The 19730-nt window shown below is 38.5% G+C and overlaps 1 protein-coding gene across 4 annotated transcripts in view; it reads left to right on the plus strand.

The window, feature by feature from the left end:
- The window catches only part of LOC121323239 (ephrin type-B receptor 1-like), a 275028-nt gene that overhangs the window by 47118 nt on the left and 208180 nt on the right, over window positions 1-19730 (plus strand). The window lies entirely within an intron of this gene.

Genomic DNA, 19730 nt, shown 5'->3' on the forward strand with positions numbered 1-19730 from the left:
CCTAAGACCCATCTTATTTGTGCGTAATATTATATTAGTGAATAGAGTGGTCACACCTTCCTTTTTATGCGCAGTATGGGTTTCTCTTCCCATGCAGTATTTCAGGTAATTTACCACCGTTTAGTACATGAGACCCTTTGTGTTTAAAATTCAAAGATGCAGAGTGGTATTGTAATCAAGCAGTAATTTAAAATACACATACCAATGTGTATAAAACATACAAATAGGCAGTTATATTCTACTTTTTTGAATAACAGTACATTCAGCGTATTGTTAAATAAAAAAGCAATTAGCATATCTGTAAAATAAATAAACAATGATTTCAGCAGTAATACGTTCTTCTAGCTAATTATTAGCCCTCTACAGCCAAAGTAAAGGGACTATTATGCACTGGTGGAAGGATACGGTCAATAAAACTTTCTAGCCTTGTTATATTTTTTGTAAAATACTAACTTGAAGCCATTTTATATTAGTGCAGCAACACACTTGATGGTGAGGGTTATACTGATGTAGCCCACTACTCAGGTGGTTGATTGCACTCTGCTGTGCCTTGCGCCTCACAACGCACCTGAGGCATGAGTTGTATCGGTGTATCCAATGCCTTCGAGTGTGTTACTGCTTAATCTCTTACTTCCATCACTTAATGGTGGTTTAATCGGCTTAACTCTCAGGCCTTTCTCCTTACAACTCTCAGCCCCTTCCACACAGGCCCCCCTCCCTTTGATTTCTAACATTTTCAAATATGTCACATTTAAATGAGGAATTACCAGTTTGTAGAAGCACATTTTAAGGTGCCCTTAATTTAAATTATGGACTAATGTTTTCAAGGCAAATTAATGGAATAATGTAGACATTTTAAGGGATTTTCACCTGATAGAGTTATCTTTGCACGCGCTTCAAAAAGCCTCACAACTAGTAACAAGCTGAAATTTATAAATGAGTGTAGTACATTGTAAAATCATTTTAAAAATGTGTCTAGATTTCTTTTTATTTATCTTTCATGACTCAAAGAGAATTCCCTTAGCCAGAGAAAATGTGTTAGGAGAGAATGACCCACATCTAATACTAACCAGGCCACCCAATGTCCTGTGACGCTGCCAAGCAGTTGTCAAGCTGAAGCACTAAGTTATATCCCTTGACTGCAGATAATTCATACTGTATTTGCTTTCATTAAAAGAGAGTCATTTGTAGAGAGACAAAGCCGGCTGTGGGTTTAAAGTGCCTTGTCTGAACAATTTACTGGGGCTGATGTGTTAACAGATCGGAGGAAACTTTTCTTGACTGGCCTGTTAACTCAGAAAATAACCAAGCTGTATTATACATGACCGTGGACTTCAAAAGAGCTTTAGAGAGATTCAGCAGCAGGACAGTGTAATGGTAACCACACAGTAATTGAGAAGTATCCTATGCAGTAAGTTATTAAGGAGAGAGTAGATGAAAGATGGCAGTTCTGCATGGACTACATTTGTTTGACCCTTCTGAAATTCATGTATTCACTGGTTAAACTAAGAATTGGCCAGTATGGCTATGACTTCCATTGAAAACCTCCAAATAACTAAAAAACTAACACAGCTAACTAACTAACTAACATTCCTTTTGGAATCCATTCCTAACTTTAATGATTCAAATAAATTCTATAGTCCAAGTTAATGGAAATATTATACTTGATTGGTCACACCTGCTGCTGAGTTTTATTAGGGGGAATTGCAACGACATGCCCAAAATTTGAGTAGCCAAATTTAAGCAAATCACAATACTGGCTTGCTTTTTCTTTTTCTTTCTAATGGAGTGGATGGGTGTCTTTCCCACTTGTATTGTGATGAGACTTTAGATAGGACATAATAACTAGTCTGGGATGTATGCACATTATCCGAGGATATATCATACATACATCATTGTTATGTGTCTCTTCAGGTTGTCATGAAGCTATATAATACATAATATTAGAATCGTTCATAGGATTGATGTAGAGTAGACAATTGTTTTATTTTTCATGAAACTGACACCTTTAATTTTGTATTTAAAGCTGTAGCGAGGGATTCATGTTAACTAACGTACACATTTTGTGCATCTGTTAATACATTCAACTTGAAGATAAGTGTTTGAATATGTGCACCAGAGTAGCGCTTACTCACAAGGTGTAATAAATCCAGTCCAGATACACTGAGCTCAGAACTTTCCATATCCAAGCCAACTTCAAATACGAGAGCCAAGAGCAGAGCTGGAATTGAGTGTCTTTTTCCAATAGAAATGTCAACTTTTTGTGAGCTTTTGCAGCGAAATAAACAACTGTTTACTCAGTCTGCAATGTGTGCTATCAGTTAAACTGTTCTGACAGCATATTACAAACTGACAGGCCTTGAGCTCATCTGAATAACACTTTCCATACTTTCCATGTAAATTGTGACTGAAAAGGCATTGTAAAGGTTAATCTGCCGCTAAGGGTATTCTGGGTATTCATGCAAAGAGTAAGGGCGGCAGTTTAATCCGTAGGTTTTAACAGTTAATCTCACTAAATTGAGGGACCATCATGTAATATTTAAATTTTACAAAAAAGGATGTTATCATATCTAACTCTATTCCTATTATGTTATATCAATAGATATATTGTAATGTAGAATAACATTTGTACACAGGGTTGGACAAGGACAAGGATTTCTGCCTTCAGGGAAGTTTGGGGTGAAAGATATATTTTCCAGCATGCCCCTTGTGTAGCATCTGCCTACCGAAACCGTTCTGTCAACCCTGTATCAAGTTTGCCTGGACTAATACTGATTGACTTCCAGCTGGGAGATTTACACAAAAGTGTGAGCTACATATAGTAGCTGTTTCTAATATGTTGTCCAACTAATGTACAGGTTTGACGTAACTGGGGTCAAGAGGCTCTATTTAATAAATGTAGGCCTATATGAAAAATACTACAACATAAGATCCTAGACATTTTAAGAGGAAGAAATTGGACATTCATTTCAGTTGATGTGAAATGTTTTCTAGGAGACTTTAAAAATTATAAAAAAATGGTTTTCAGCCAAACACCTGTACAGTTCAAACAGTCCTCTTTGACAGCTGAAGAGAGGAATGCCGGCTTGGAGACACTAGCTATCCTCTTTCCTTTTAATTTATTTAATTCCTAACATCCACTGTATGCCCTTTGTTTCTGCAGTAATTTAGATCAACCTGATATGTAGTATTTTGTCTGTCTTTCATGCCTGACGCTGCACCTGGTGCCTAAGTATTCACCCTACAAATGTGTCTTATCTTGCACAATACCTCTATGTTATATTACATACAAATCAAGTTAGATATATATGTATGACAAAAGAGCTAACATCTACCATTTTGCATAAAGCAAGTACAAATTTGTCAATTTAAAATTCCATTTTCATTTTTAAATGCCAACCTGCAAAGAAAGATACGGGTAAAATAATCATATGCATCATATTCAATACAAAATTTCAGTATCAAAGTCAACACTCTGGCTAGGTAAGCCACAGCAACCGACTTTATGCCGGCCCTACAGCTCATATACACAATAATACAGAATGTTTGAATTACTTTTGCAATTAAAAAATTAATTTAGAAGACTAATCAGTTAAACTGAGAAATGGCAAACTTGAATTACTTTGGACAAGAAGGTAATGAATGGCGATTGATGAAACGTCAGCAAATAAGCAAATGTTCATTTTTTCTTCCCCTGTGTGAAATCAAACCAGCCCGAATGTATTCTTGTATTTTACGAAAGGTATTCAGATGACACAATAAAAATAACCAATGCTTTGAAATGCTGTCAGGGCTGCATTAATGATCGTTTTGATAAAGATAACTAAAGGGCGTGCAGACTTCAGTGAAATATGTGCTATGTTGGTAATTGTGCTTGTCAAGGTGTAAATTAGGCTTTTCCCGGTGCAAGTAGAGGTAGGAAGTAAGGTGTAGAGCCTGGGAAGAGAGACTGGTGGCTGATTTATGATAGCCAGGCAATGTTCCAATGTAATCCTGTCATTACAGAACAGGATGTAATATCACAATGCTCCACACTGACAGCTCGCCGGTTTTTCAGAATGAATTATGTGTCTCAACAGTTTGGACTGGAGAAAGAGGAAGGAGTGGGATATATATTAGAATATCTCTATGTGCAATTGCATGCAAAAGTACTATGGGACATGCTTTCAAAGAGTTTCCTCTATTCTTGAATGAACTCCTATTTTTGATATTTGACATTTTACATCAATGTTACTTTTGTGTTTGGTTCTAATTTTGTAAAATTAACAGGCAGTTTAAATAAATAAAAAGAAAATAGGAGTTTAATTAACAACTGGAGTAAATGCTTTGAAAATAGGGCCCCGGGTATTTTATTACGAATTTGCTTAATGCAGCAAAAAACACCTGTTGACTAAATTCGAGGTAAAAAGATTTCAAGTATTTCCTATGGGGTTCTATTTTTTTGTGAGGTCTTGAAGTCTCACAAACCCTCACTACAAATAGCCTTCCTTCTATCATGTAAACTGAAATTAAGTCTTTTGTATAAGCATTTAAGCTAGTGCCTTGATTTTTATTTATTTAGTTATTTTTTTGGTATTTGTTTCTCAGAATTCAACTTGTCCCTCATTTACTGACATTTCAAATTCCCCTCGAATTGGCTTTTTTTTGTGTTGTTGCGTTTCATTCAAGTTTGATTGAGCGACTCACTATATCTTACAGTCGAGGCCTTAATTACTTTAAGGAAAGCTCTAATTTCAGCAGCACGTTTGCAGCGTTCCTCTGACCTGAAATCAATAAATTGTGTGTTGTTGCTTTACCACTGCTGAGAGCCTGGGTACATGGAGATGTTTACTCACACAATGGCAAACAAGGGCTGCCTCTTTATTGCTAATGCTGTACTGTATTATTAAAAGCCTGCATGCGGACATCAGCACAGGGAGCTGTCTTCGTTCATCTTGCCTCTGTCAGCACTGATTGATAACTGAGAGGCACAGCAGAGTGGTGCTGCTGTTGCTCTAGACTGGACTGGGTAAAGTGCAGGCCATCCCTTAGAAAAGGTCCTGTATTCTCAGTTTCTACTGATTTTTACCAGGTTTTACAATAGCTATAGGTTGGTATTTTCATCCAAAATTTGGCTGCAATCAGGCATGTGGAAATACTGATTTACATCTAGAAATACATAGCTTTGCATTCAGTAGATACATCTATATAATAAAAAAATATATATTTTAGTGTAATATAACATAATTTAACATAATGAACTTAAGTACTGATACAGGTTAACTTCACTAGCTTTACACAGTTTGCATTCACACAGATTAGAAGCAAGTGAGCTGCTTTTATGACCGTCCCCAAGTATTACCCCAATATTTACCTGAAAAACTTAAATTCCAGCTATTATTATTATTATTATTATTACACTGATAAATTCCCCAGGATATCTTATAAAATAAAATAAAAACTTGTTTCTAATATTACACACAGTACACTGAACAAAAATATAAACGCAACGTGCAACAATTTCAAAGATTTTACTGAGTTACAGTTCATATAAGGAAATCAGTCAATTGAAATAAATTCATTAGGCCCTAATATATGGATTTCACATAACTGGGAATATAGATATTCATCTGTTAGTCACAGATACTGTTGGTCAAAGATACTTAAAAAAAAAAAAAGGTAGGGGCGTGGATCAGAAAACCAGTCAGTATCTGCCTAATTTGCCTAATGCAGTGCGACTTTGCATAGAGTTGATCAGGCTGTTGTTTGTGGCCTGCGGAGTGTTGTACCACTCCTCTTCAATGGCTGTGCGAAGTTGCTGGATATTGGCGGGAACTGGAACACGCTGTCGTACACGTCGATCCAGAGCATCCCAAACATGCCCAATGGGTGACATGTCTGGTGAGTATGCAGGCTATGCAATAACTGAGACATTTTCAGCTTCCAGGAATTGTGTACAGATCCTTGTGACATGGGGCCGTGCATTATCATGCTGAAACATGAGGTGATGGCAGCGGATGAATGGCACGACAATTGGCCTCAGGATCTCGTCACGGTATCGATAAAATGCAGTTATCCATCGATAAAATGCAATTGTGTTCGTTGTCCGTAGCTTATGCCTGCCCATACCATAACCCCACCGCCACCATGGGGTACTCTGTTCACAACGTTGACATTAGCAAACCGCTCACCCACACAACGCCATACATGCTGTCTGCCATCTGCCTGGTGTAGTTGAAACCGGGATTCATCCATGAAGTGCACACTTCTCCAGCGTGCCATTGGCCATCGAAGGTGAGCTTTTGCCCACTGAAGTCGGTTACGACACCAAACTGCAGTCAGGTCAAGACCCTGGTGAGGGCGAAGATCACGCAGCTTCCCTGAGACGTTTGATAGTTTGTGCAGAAATTCTTCGGTTGTGCAAACCCACAGTTTCATCAGCTGTCCGAGTGGCTTGTAGCTTTACAATATCCGTTTATACCTTACAAATAATTCAATAGTTTTATTGTTTGTTTTTGCTGTCAGAGTTTCAGCTTTTTAGAAAGGGGGGGAACAGAAGTTGAAACTGTTGGGTGTCAGTACTTCTGGACACCATTGTTTATTCCCCAAATTATTGCTAGAGAGAAAGGCAGATAAGAGAGCGGTCTTCCTTGAGCACATGTGAAGTGGTTTGTGAAGGTATATGGATTTCTTGCTGACATCAGCTGTCTGCTCAGGCTTCTGAGCTGGTTGGCACACACAGGAAGACTGCTCATCAAGGAGGCGGTCAGTCAGCCTGCCAATTCAAAGCTCTTCAAGGAGACGGTCAGTCAGCCTGCCATTTTAAAGCAACACCCTGTCCATTCCACTTGCCTCACGTTTTTCTTTTTAATTAAATTTCATGGCCAGTTGTTTCCATTTGATGCCTGCCGCAGGAAATTTGCAGCCCCACACTGTCTTTTATCGGCACCTGTTGAGATAGATGAGACTGAATAAAGTCACTCAGAAGCATGTCTACAGGTGTTGGATAGATGAGAATAAAGTCACCCAGAAGCATGGTTACAGGTGATAGAGGAAACCTGCTGTATTCCAGTAAACGCACTCTATCTTTACCCGTTGCTACACGGCTCATACATTTTGTCTCTCTAAATGACATAACCATTATTTACAGTAGTTCTAAAAATAAACGTAGTTATAACATTTGACGAAATGACAAAATCATCTTTGTCAATGTCTTTTGTAATTGAAATCTTATTGAAACATCCTAGTGAAATGTTCTTCTAAGTTTCTAAAGATGAAGGGTCTATGCTATGCCTGTTTTTTTATTTTATATATGTGTATATGTATATATATATATATATATATATATATATATATATACACACACATATACACATATATATATATATATATATATATATATATATATATATATATATATATATATATACATACACACACACACACACACACACACACATATATATATATATATATATATATATATATATATATATATATATATATATATCTATATAGATAGATAGATAGATAGATAGATAGATAGATAGATAGATAGATATACAATATGTAAGTATATGCATTATGGTGCACGTATATTAAATGCATTTGTGACATAAAAAATGCACATAATCTATGAAATTGTTAAAGAAGATTTGAAGCATGTTACTGCAAATTGTGTTTCAATTTTTTATTAGTCTAGCTTTGGATTTGCCTTTACCAACACCCAGGGGAATTATGAAAGCATTCAAAGAAACATAATGTATTCAAAAACAGCATTATAAAATATTCCAGCAGACCAAAGGGTATTTTCAGTCTTTTTTTTAATGATGCATAATTTTATTTTGTTGTGTTTAATTATTTCTCTTTTTTTGTCAATAATTCCTCGCAGGGCAAATAGAAGCAACGAGTTCATGTTTTCTGGTACTAAATTATAGAAAAGACAATTATAGAAATGAGTTAAGGCTCTGTGTTCCAGAATACGATTGATTTTAGTTCTGATTTTGCTGGTTTATTGAAGTAAATATGCTGTTCATCCCTTATAACAGTTTGCCACACTGTTTTTGTATGGTATTTTTACATCTTTCCCCAGCTTTTACTATGCATTTACCATGGTTTGCCATGTTTTTTGATATGCTTCACCATACCTCTCTAGGCTTAGTAATGGTTACCTATGCTTGACCATGCTTTCATTATGATATGTTTTACTATAGGAAACATTTACAAGGGCATGAGTGATGCAATGCGGTAATTAAACAGAGCCTTGTAATCCTGTTTGGAAAGTGGATTTTATTTTTATCCAGGTCTGGTGACAGAAACAATAATCCCCCAGAAGTATACAACAATGTGTACTGCACGGGGTAAACAATAACGGGCTTGCAGACCCAACAAATAAACAATAAGTATCCGCCCCACAGTAATACCAACACGGTCACCAGGCCTGGGTGCGTGCAGTAGTGCTCGTGGTGGGTGATACAGTTTATTTTATGACAGTAGTGCAGTGCTGTTCCGGCTTAGTGCTGGCGTCCTCCAAGGTGTCGAGGTTGTGGCGTCGTATCCAAGCTTGGGTATCGGCACCGACCACATGGCAGAATTTCTCCACAACCACTGGCCTCCCCCATATGCAGGTTGGTTTTCTTCTCGGGGGTCAGCCAGTGTACTTTGTGGTCACACAACCACTCCGCAACCACCCTGGGGCGTGTCCTGAATACCTGGGGATCTTTGGTATTCCTTGAACCGTACTCTGCCATAATGTTGAGGCGACAAAGGATGGCCAGCTTGACCAGGTTGTAACTGGCCATCCTTTAAGCGTTTTTAGTTTAGTTTTCTCTTCTCTCTCCACTCTCATTCCGCCTCTCGAACACCCCACCCGGAGTGCAGAGAGCTGCAGGTATTTATACAGGTGACCATCTCCCGATTAGCAACAAATTAATCACTGAATTAATTTCGGAGAGGGCCACCTTCTGCATGAGTTTTAATTATTAAAGTGGATGGGCTTCTCATCAAATATATTTAAGCAGGGCTTTCCTACCGCCCTGCTCCACATATATTGATGTTTTTTATTGTCGTTTAAATAATAATAATAATAATAATAATAATAATAATAATAATAATAATAATAATAATAATAATACAATTAAATTAAATTCTCTTTTATTAATAACTTGACATTGCCTACATAAAACAAAACATTTACAGAGTAACAGTTGTGCCTCCATAATTGTCCATATAATTGTAAATAATATATTTTTTTAAATAAATGTGGTTATGGAAATAAAACAACTGATATTCATGAAACTATTCAAGGCTCATTTCATGAATATCAAAATGTATTTTATACATCAAAAAATCTAATGAATGAAATTGGTATATTGTTTAAATTCAATAACAGGTTTAAAACATGAGAAACCATGGTTTTAATAGAAAGTGCCGCCATAAACGTTATTAAGTGTAGCTTTATTTATTTAATTTAGGCCCTCATGGGCTTACACATTTCCTCTGTGATTTCAGATACAACTAAACATAATGGGGCAGTGTGGCAAAGTAGTTTGTAGTGCACAGGTGTAGAGGTGATGCAGTGCTTAGAAACAACAGTCTAGCAACAGTTCAATGGTAAATAACGAAGCTTTATTAGGGGCTTTTAAATAATAACACTGACTGTACACAACGATGTGTATAGTCAGTAAAACCACAGGGTTCAGTCCTGAAGTGGTGTTGTGAATACATGCAGTAGTGCTAACAGTGGTGCCGTGCAGTCCAGGTTTGATGCTGGCTGAATAGCGACAGCTCCCGGGTAGTCAGCCGTCTACAATGACAAAAAACAACAATTAATGACGCAGACAATACAACGCTTAACACTCACGCGTTCGCGTCAATCCTCACCGTCATTCCGTAACCATAACAGAACGGACTGCCAAACCATCCAGTTCCTGTTATATCGTGTCCTCACAGGTCGGGAAGGAGATTGTTGACTCAGATTCTTTCACTGTCTTTGACAGGCAGACTGTTTTTGCTTTGCAATAGGACAGGTAATACAACTATCTTTTTAAATGAATGGCGCCGTTGCAAACACTCTAACCATTACTAAGTATATCTCTATTTCTGATTTAGTTCAGGCCCACATTTCTATTTTCAGATGCCTTTTGTCTCATAAAAACGACAACAAAGTGAATCCTAGCTTGCCATATGTACAGTATCTTTTACAATAACTTTTTTAAGCTAATATTTGATGCTGGAAGAAGACAGGGAGCTGATGTGTGTGGGTGGTCTGTGGTGATGGAAGGAAGTGCTGATGTAGTTAAGCTGCAGGGTTTATGGAGAAGGGACTTGATGGATGGGTAGTAGTGGCACTTGTGAGAGTGATGGGAGATTGTTGAGAATGTGGCAAGAGTCTAATGGGCTCTCTGGGGGCTCTGATAGAGCCTGGAGTGGGGATGCAGGACTGGAATGCCAAGTGTTGCAAATGGCTTGGTTTCTCTCACACAAATGCTGACAGCATCAGGGAACTGGAGAGAAGAGCATCGTGGGTAATGGGCAAACCAGCTAAATGATTGTTGTTGACTTCGTAGTATATTGGGTATTTCACGCATTATTTCATATGATTTTTGTGTGATTTAAATCAGGAATGGGGGCTGTGGAATCTTAATTTGTTAGAAGCAACAATGACCAATGGTGTAAACAGAAATGCATTTTCTTACAGATAAAACATTTTCAATATACCACACCATAATCTTATTTTTGAGGTATACGCATTTATAACTGTAATGTTCATGGTACATATTCATAATCAATATATCATTTACCAAAACATGTTCTACATAGAATATTGCCTGCCATAACTGTTAAACAGTCAATTGAACTGAATTTAGAGATACTATAATAAACTTAATACATAAAATGACAAATGTTTCAGGTGGAAGTCTTTTGATTTGAAGAAAAAAGACTTTAGTCAAAAGCTTCAAGATGATTGACACACTTTTAAAGAATTATGTACTTTTTGGTGCTATTTGGTAGCCTGAATTGTAGACAGGTTACTGCAGTGTGACTGAGATGGTTGTTGAGTTGGACATGTTCTGTGTGCTGCAGGAAATGAATTAATGAAGTGAGCTGGGAGTACACAGCTGGTTAGCTTGCCCACACTGGTTGCTTCTTAATCCATTGGTACCTCCTAAATTAGTCCCAGTAAGGAAAGGTATGTAATGGTGCTTATTTTCTATTGACTCCCTAGTGTTACTAATGCAACTCCCATATTACCAGGATGCACTCGCAGCCAAGAATCTTCTCCAGTCTATTATCAAAGCGTTTTTCAAAAGTAAAAAAAAAAAAAAAAACTGAAAAAACATCTACACTTACAAAACTAGAAATAAGCAGGTATTTGATTTCAGACGGTTTAAGTAACTTTAACTGGTATTTTTCTCAAAGTACAGTAATCCGTTGCATATCTGCCCTTCACATAGCCACCCTAACTGTTTATCCACCATGATCAACCTCTTCAGCAACTTTAGTTCATTGTTGAACAGAGAAGATTAGTTCAGAAAAGTTTTCATACACTGCGTTGTATGTGCTCTGTGCGCTGCCTTTGCTAATAGTGACACGTCAGCTGTTCAGTGTGTTGACAGGTAAATAAATTCTGTTCGTCTGTGGGGCGTATCAAGTTTAGCCTCCATCTCGATCTCCTGCCTGGCACTCAGCAGCGAATGCAGACGGCAGACGGCTACCCTGTCAAAAGCATTAATACCCTGCGTTAAATAGAAATAGAATTGCAATACAAATGAATACAGTATATACAATAAATAAATAAATAAATCAATCAATAAAACATCCCTAGCTCTTTTAAAAAAAAACAAATTGATTGTGATTCTGCGGAATACCGCACTCCAGTGCTTGTGTCTCTCAGTAAGAGACATATGCAAATCATGGTGCTGACATCTCTGCAGGGGACAGTGGCGGGCCAGGGAGAACAGCGGAATCATCTCTTATTCCTCTCCTGAAGGACCTCAGCACTGTCTCTGCCTTCACTCTCTGACAGGGGTGCCATTAGAGAGGACCCTGTCACTCTCTGCAAAACCCTGCTCCTGACAGCTGCTTGCCATTAGGTGAAGAATGCTGGGCCTCTCCAACCCCTATTGAGAAGAGCAAACCAGCAAATATTTAGCATTCAAGATCAGATCTATGGGAGGTGTAGTGATATATTGTACAGTGACTTATCCATCTATCTGGTTTCAATGTGAGAGTCACCATTGCAGAGACCCATATGGGGCCAAACAAATGCCCAACCAAATTACCTTAACATTCCTCTCTTTTTGGGAAATACTGTAGATTTCTATATAAAAACATAATTGGGTAGAGTACTTTGGGCATGCATAGTGGCATTCCCTCTAATTTTAATAATAGTTGAATTATTGCTATTGGGCTTGCTTAACAATTAAGTTATGATTAGCAAGTGGAGGCGTAGCTAGGTTTTCTCCAGGCTCAACTAATGATGCCTAGATTAGAAAAGTCAGCGTCTCTTCTACGTTCTTTTGATATGCTGAGTGTGCCCCTTTATCAGAGACTATTCGTAAATAAATAAAGGAAGGCTATGTAAGGCTTCATTGAGTGTGCTGTACATCAGACCCGTATCTGTTTTTTGTCTCTTGACGAGTACAAAGGAGAGTATGGAAGTGACTGACAGGGGAAGACAAGAGTTATAACGCTTAAAAGATGATATCGATACACACAATAATCCACTGATGATTCAGCAAGCTTTAACGACTAGGAACGTGTACAGGGGGTTGCACAAGATGGATTTTCACAAACACCCTTTTTCTAATAAATGGACTGTGTGTGTGTGTGTGTGGTTATCATGTACTGCAAGAATTCAATAAAGCTTGTGGAGAATCTATTCTAGGGAGGGTGGAATAGATGGTGATAGCTAATTAAAAACTAAAAATCAGCGTGATGAACTAACCAAATGTCTGTCTACTTGATTGGGGGGGGGGTTCTGTGTGGCTTCTGTCTCTCTGCTCATGCATGTTCAGGAGTCGCCAGCTGGCTATAACAGTAGATAGAAGGAGAAGAGTTAGGGACTTGACTAGGACAGTGCTCCTGATTGTACACCACTCATCACAGCAGCAGTGTACAGAAGGGGGGGGTGAGCAGTGCCTTTGATCTTCAGTAAGCTGCAGATGAAAGACAGTGCCTAGTCTTTATGTCTTTGCCAGAGCTCTTAACAGTCATCTTATCACCCTGAGAATCACCAAACGGTCACATAAACAGTTTGGGTGCTGCCCTGAATGAGGGCTCTATTAACCAGTCTGTTTTTTAGATGTATCTTGAGAACCAAACTTTTATAATGACTTTTTGGTATCCGTAGCAGAGGATATTTCTGTATGTTATTTTTGCATTTAGTGACGGCCATATAGTAAGTATTGGTGCCCTTTGTCTCAATCAATCATTTTGCTGTCAGAATGTATTGTAGATAATTAAATACTTAATTAACTCTGTTAATTTACTGCTCACATTGTATGATAATCCATGTTATGATGTCACTATTGTATTTAGGAGTATAGAAGTATCCAATGATGTTTGGGGATGCTGTCTAACAATAAGCACAAAGAGGAAATATATTCATCAGAGTTTTTTAATCCAAGCTCAATCTTTTATTTATGTAAATAAAAGCAGAACAAATGTTAAAACTAGCAGGCAATACAATCTAAACTCAGAATCAGAATCACTATTATTGAAACACATGTTTTGTACACTTTTTTTGTTGCATTATTCTTCAATCTGTTGTTCTGCTAAGCATGCCCTGTTGAGACTTATTGTTTAATACCGCGTCTGTTGATATATATTAGCAATAGCTTCCTTTATATGGAATTAGGGACTAAGACCAGTAGGTAATAATACTGAATTTTAAGTGTCATTCCTTCACTGTGCTGGGTTTTCATTGCTTAATTAATATGTTCTGCTATTCGTAAAGGCTAAGGTCAGTTGACGTTTAGGGTGCTGGGCACTGAATGCCATGAAAGGGGCAGTCTCTGCTACTATTAGTAGATTTTGTCATTAGAGTGCTTTCATTGACCCGTGGCTGAGGTCTTAATGTGTTTAATGGTGCCTTCAGCTTCTCACTCATAATTAGGTTTGATTCTGCAAAGGGGGGAGGAAGGGCACTGAGGACTAGTACAATTTTATTGTTCATTGAGAGCCTTTATGGTTCGAGAGCCTTGAAGGGTCATTGCAAGGAAGGCACTCCAGGCAGACAGGCAGGGAGAGAGAAGCAAAGCCCCTAGATGGAATTTAATTGCCTGCTGCACTGTCACCATGTTAGTGCTGAAGTTCAGTGTATGACTATCTAGGAATAGAGAGTGGACACAACATAGGTCTGTCCAGTCCACCACCCAGACAAAAAACAAGCCCAGCATTCTGAGGCTTGCAGATCTTTCCTATTGAGGGAAAGTCAAAGTAATTGTGCTTTTATTTGTATCCTTGGGGATTCATCCCTGGTGGTAAAGCAGAAGAGGTAGAGGCGTCAAGGTTTAATTAAAAAAGCAAAAAGAAATCTCTGAATGATCCTAGAATTCATTTCTAACTTTTACTCTGTCATGCTGAATTTATAAATACAAAAAGAAACTTAATTTCAAATACACATGCTTAGATTAAAATAAAGCTTAAGAAAAATGTATTTAGTTTTTTTTGTATTGTGTAAAAAAAAAGTGAGAATTGCATTTTGGTGTAAAAACATTTATCTTACGCATAATAAAACTTTCCATAAGCGCAAACACATGTTAAACATGAGGATGGTATGCAGTATATTAGAATATAATGAGTCATGTGAATGCATAACTTGCTTCCGCTGTTGTTTGCTGCATGTAATAAGCTTTGATGTGCTTTGCAGGAAATGAAGAATCAATTTAGCCTCAGACACCATATTAAAGATAGTGTGCCCTCCCCGTTTCAATAGAGTCAGCCGGTAATGCGATAGTAATGATGTGCTATCTCTTCTGCTGACCAGAGGGCATTCTGCATTGCAGGTGGAGGAGAGACCTTCCCTTTGGGAAATGCGCAACACCTGTTTAAATAGCATGTCAGCAAACAGTGAGATGGTGAGATTGTTAGCTGAAAATTTGCTGCAGTCAGATTTGCCAGTGTCCATGTGAAACAAAGTTACTTAGCTCAGAAATAAAGTCGTTTGAACAGATTTGGGAAAACTAAGGATGTGTCACTAATCAGATGTCTGGATGTTTGCTGTTGTACATGAGTATGCCGTACTTATTCTTCATGGATAACCTTGATTTATACACTGCTTATCATACCTGTCTATGACTTCCCTTCCCTGCCAGTCCTGTACCATTTTACTATGCTTTATAATGTATGTTACTAATACTTAACTACACTTGGCTATGATTTTACCATGTACATTGTTATAAGGGTCTGTAATGGGGAAGTGTTACGTTTGTGGGTCGTCACTGAATAATAATGAGTCAGACATTGGGTGTTGACTCGCCGCACAGGTGCGCAGATTTAATTAACAACACACATGCTGCCACTAGGGTGGCAGCACAAGGCGAGCGCTAGTCTCACTAAAAGAGATGTCCTGCTCCAGGAACCTAATAAACTACGAAAATCATCTCTATGTTGGTAGGGATCAACATTCCTTAAACTAAACTACTGCTGTTGCTCCCGAAGTCCTGGCCTCCCAGCAACTCTGGACTTTACGACAGTCCTGGCTGAGCAAAGCCTTAACAGACACCATCTTGCAGTTGAGGGGTTCCATAGTAGTTGTCCTGCAGAGAGGACGCTCTGCTCCTTGATGTACACAAAGCACCCCTCCGTGTAGCATGGCAGTGCAGTCACCTCGAGCTGTGGCTCAGAAGCTTTTTGAGCTGCATGCAGCCTCCCCAAGCATGCCCCCCAGCTAATCCGGACCTCCCGACCAGCTCGGCGCCAGGCAAGCCTACCTGCTCAATTGGTTGCCTAGCAACCTGTCTCCTGTTACGTGTCCCAACTGCACACATCCGTGCAAGAACCAGAGACAGGGTCCTTCCTGTCAGTGTCCATTCCAGCCATTTAGTAAGGAAGTGGTATGGTAAATTGGGAGCAAATTAATAAACACAGCGGTTCTGCATTTATTAACCTGTCTATCCCAATAGTTGTAAGTACTGGTAATGGGTAATTTATAATTATACTATGTCACTGTAAGCATAGCTGTACTTACTATGTTAAACAGGTTGAATTACTCTTTTTTGTTCCGGAGTGATTAAAATTAATCTAAACTTTATTCATTTTAGGGTCTCTCAGATATATATTGCTCAAACAGGCTTTTTCTGAAAGATTTTCTGAGGCAACTCCACCAATTTACATCTACACATTCTACAAAATATTAATTAAAAGCCAGCAGCCACCAAATGCATTATACATTGCATTATGAGGGGAACTTTTTAGAACACAGCAATCTTTTTTTAGAACTGTACTCAGGCCTATTGCATTGACACCCACTAAATTAGCAGAATTGAGAGATGTCTTCTGTGCACATGTGGATGTACCTTCGTTGCAATTGCAGATGGCTCTGTATCTATAACAGATGTGTGAGCGTGCGCGCGACTCTTCTCTGTTGGGCAAATCCCAGTGGGTAAGTCAGCAGATCTCAGCTGGCTGGGCACACAGTAACCAGCGCAGCATTTTTGGAAATACACGTCAAGGGACACTACATTTCAGTTATGAGGCTGGGTTTTTCACTGACTAACTCAGGTTTCTTTAAATAAGCCCCTCTCTTCTGTTTGTCCTCAGTAAGTACTTGCTCATGAGCTGGTCAGCTTGTGAGGTGGAACATCTTAGCACCTTTGAACAATATCAGAATGGGGCAGTGAATCTCTAATGAGAACCCCCCCCCCCCCCCCCCCCCCCCCCCCCCCCAACTTTACAGAGCTGTCAAAAACCCAACAGCACCAGTAACACAATAATCTAGAGATTTTACACAAGCACAGCTTTTTTCTTGTAAGAAGTCTGATGCTTTTGCTTTTTGTTTGTGAAGTATATTCCAATGATATTTTGTAGGAATGCAGAACGAGGGAGTTTGTGTGCTTCTTTTACATCACTTACACCTTAGTGATCCTTGTTTCTGTCACGCTGTTGGAGTGAAGTGTAGAATGAAAGTATTCCTTTTACTCTTGAATATGCTGTCTCGATGACACTGGTTTTAACAGTGCTGCATGGATGTAGAATGTTGGGCAAACACTGAAGATAGTTTAAAATCCACTGATCATTCGGGCTGGCTTGGGAAATGCTCGATTAGCACATGATGCTAACACAGATGTTCAGGTCGTCTGGCTCATTGATTTTTCACTTCAGTTTTGGTATGAGAGACGCCGATCTCAATTGCTTTAGCCTTCAATTGCCTTTCCGAGGTCCACTAATATATAGTCGCCTGGCTTGGTTAATGGCTTGTGCAGTAATTGCTGCTCCTGTAAAAACCACAGCCCCCAGGCTTCATTTCAACATCTCACTGTCGATTGGATGGGGAAGTGTCAGGCAAGACTGAATGGCAAGCAAAAGGTGTTCAAATAAATTGCCATGGATCATTACTGCACAGAGGTTTTGACTGAGAAATAGGAACACCATCAATTATATTTGAATAGAGGCTGACTGTACAGTAAAGTCATGGCAATGGATTTGGAACAGATAACGCACAGTGGTTCTGTTACTATAACACATGGTCTGGTACGGATACATTACTACATGCTACACTTCACTGCTATTGAAGTTCATTAAGGAAAGGTATAGTCAGCAAAATGAGGTACCATTCTACCAGTGGCAGCCCCATACCAGTGTTGCTGCCCTTGTGCTATCAATGCTCCATAGTAAAGAAGCTTTACTGTGGCTCTGTTAGAGGCATAAAGATCTGGGGAAGATATGGTATGGTAACAAAAAATAAGTTTTTTTCTTTTTAAAAGAAGCTATTTCTCCTCAGTTGTGTAATGTAAACCTTTATTTTGTTGATTTATTGAGCTGTAAATATAAAAGTGTGTGCATACCAGTTTAGATGTGTAATTGTACAAAGCAGCATCGTATTGATCAAACAGCTCGGCATATCAATATTTAATGCAGTCTTTGCTGAAACTACCCGCTGCTGGCGATTGATTTATTCCATGTGGGATTTGCAGTGGGACTCTATGAAAATGTAATTGTTGCTCCAGAGCTGTAGAGGGTGAGAGTTGGAGCGATCAGCAAATGCTGAGCAGATCCATTTGCCTCTCCCACAGCCCTGCTGCGATTTATATGAGGACCCTTTAAAGCAAATAGGGCTATTGCAACATAGCCAGGCTAACAATAGGGGGAGGGGGGATACTGCCAGAACAGCGCAGAGAAATTAATACTCCTATCCAATTCCAAGGCCTTTGTTTCATTTGCAGGCTTCATTAGACTGGCTCTGATCAGTCTTATTGTTTCTCGTATTAAAAGTAACTCAGATTGATGCAGTTATTAAATATAACTATCCAAATAATAATATACTGATGTAAAAGACATGGAGCTTCCTGTAGTAATCTATAGTATTTCAAGATGGTACTACTATATATTTTTTAAATAGTTAGCTGAGAAGTGCCATTAACTGTTTGTAGGCTGCACGTTTGTTGTTTAAATGTTTCCCTTCTCCTACATCTAACATGCTAACAAAAACCCTACTAAATCAAAAAATATGTATTACTTATCTTTTATTTTATAAAATATGCTATGCTTGTGCAAGAGAATTGCAAAACATACCCTCAAGATGCTACTAAACATAAGTAGTACTTTTTAATTTTTGCTTTAGAATTCTTATGCAGTATTGCAATGTAGCATGCAGGCTGAGATCTATACACAAGATAAGGCAGACTTGACAAATCTGTAACTGTGATTGGTTGAAACTGTATCCTACATGTGATTTAAAAAACAATACATCTTGAAAATACAATTGATTTTGATTCTAAGTTGAATGGATTAACCCCAATCATTTTATATACAAAATAAACTGTGACATTGGCACCCAGTCTGCTTTTTTTAGGCCACAAATACCATAATACAAATCTAAATAAAAAATTGCAAGGACATGTTAGCTTGTGGTTAAGAAGTGCTTTAGACTGCATGCGGCCAATGGGAAACACAAGGCTAATAAGTTATATGCCTAAATATGGAGAGCTCTTTCAGGGGAGCACTTTCAGGGCTGTTGTAGCCCGCCTAATAGGACTGAGTCTTGCTTCTCATCAGTGAAACACTATCATCATTCTCTGAATAATGTGCAGCGTCTGCTAATATTAATCAAAAGCCTGACAAACCCATTGGGTTGCTGCCCTCTTGTTCATTTTCCACTGTCGTGCCTCGTTAGAGAATAAGAATAGACTATCTCCTTCCTTATGGAACCTCTGCCTGGAATACAGTAGTACTGATTATGGCTGTTGCAGTAACTCATTGTGTCTGCTTTGTGTAGCTCGAAGATGATAGTGCTGGGCGCTGGCATTGTCACTCCTGTTATATCAGCCTGTCAGTCTTGATTTGATGCTGGGAGTTTGGGAGACTTGAAGAACTAGAAAGAGCTCACAAGTCAGCTGCTAGTTTTTATTTTTGCATTCCTGGCAAAGTAGATAGAGGCTTTATTTAATTTTGGTTGAATGCTGATTATGGGTGGAAACTACAGAAAGGCAGAGGGAATAGGTGACACAGCAGGCTAATTTACTTGCTTTCACCTCTGAAGAGAAAACATTATATTACTACATAGCTTGTTGTAGACTATCTGTGGC

Source organism: Polyodon spathula, chromosome 11, assembly GCF_017654505.1.
Source record: "Polyodon spathula isolate WHYD16114869_AA chromosome 11, ASM1765450v1, whole genome shotgun sequence".
NCBI classification, from domain to species: domain Eukaryota; kingdom Metazoa; phylum Chordata; class Actinopteri; order Acipenseriformes; family Polyodontidae; genus Polyodon; species Polyodon spathula.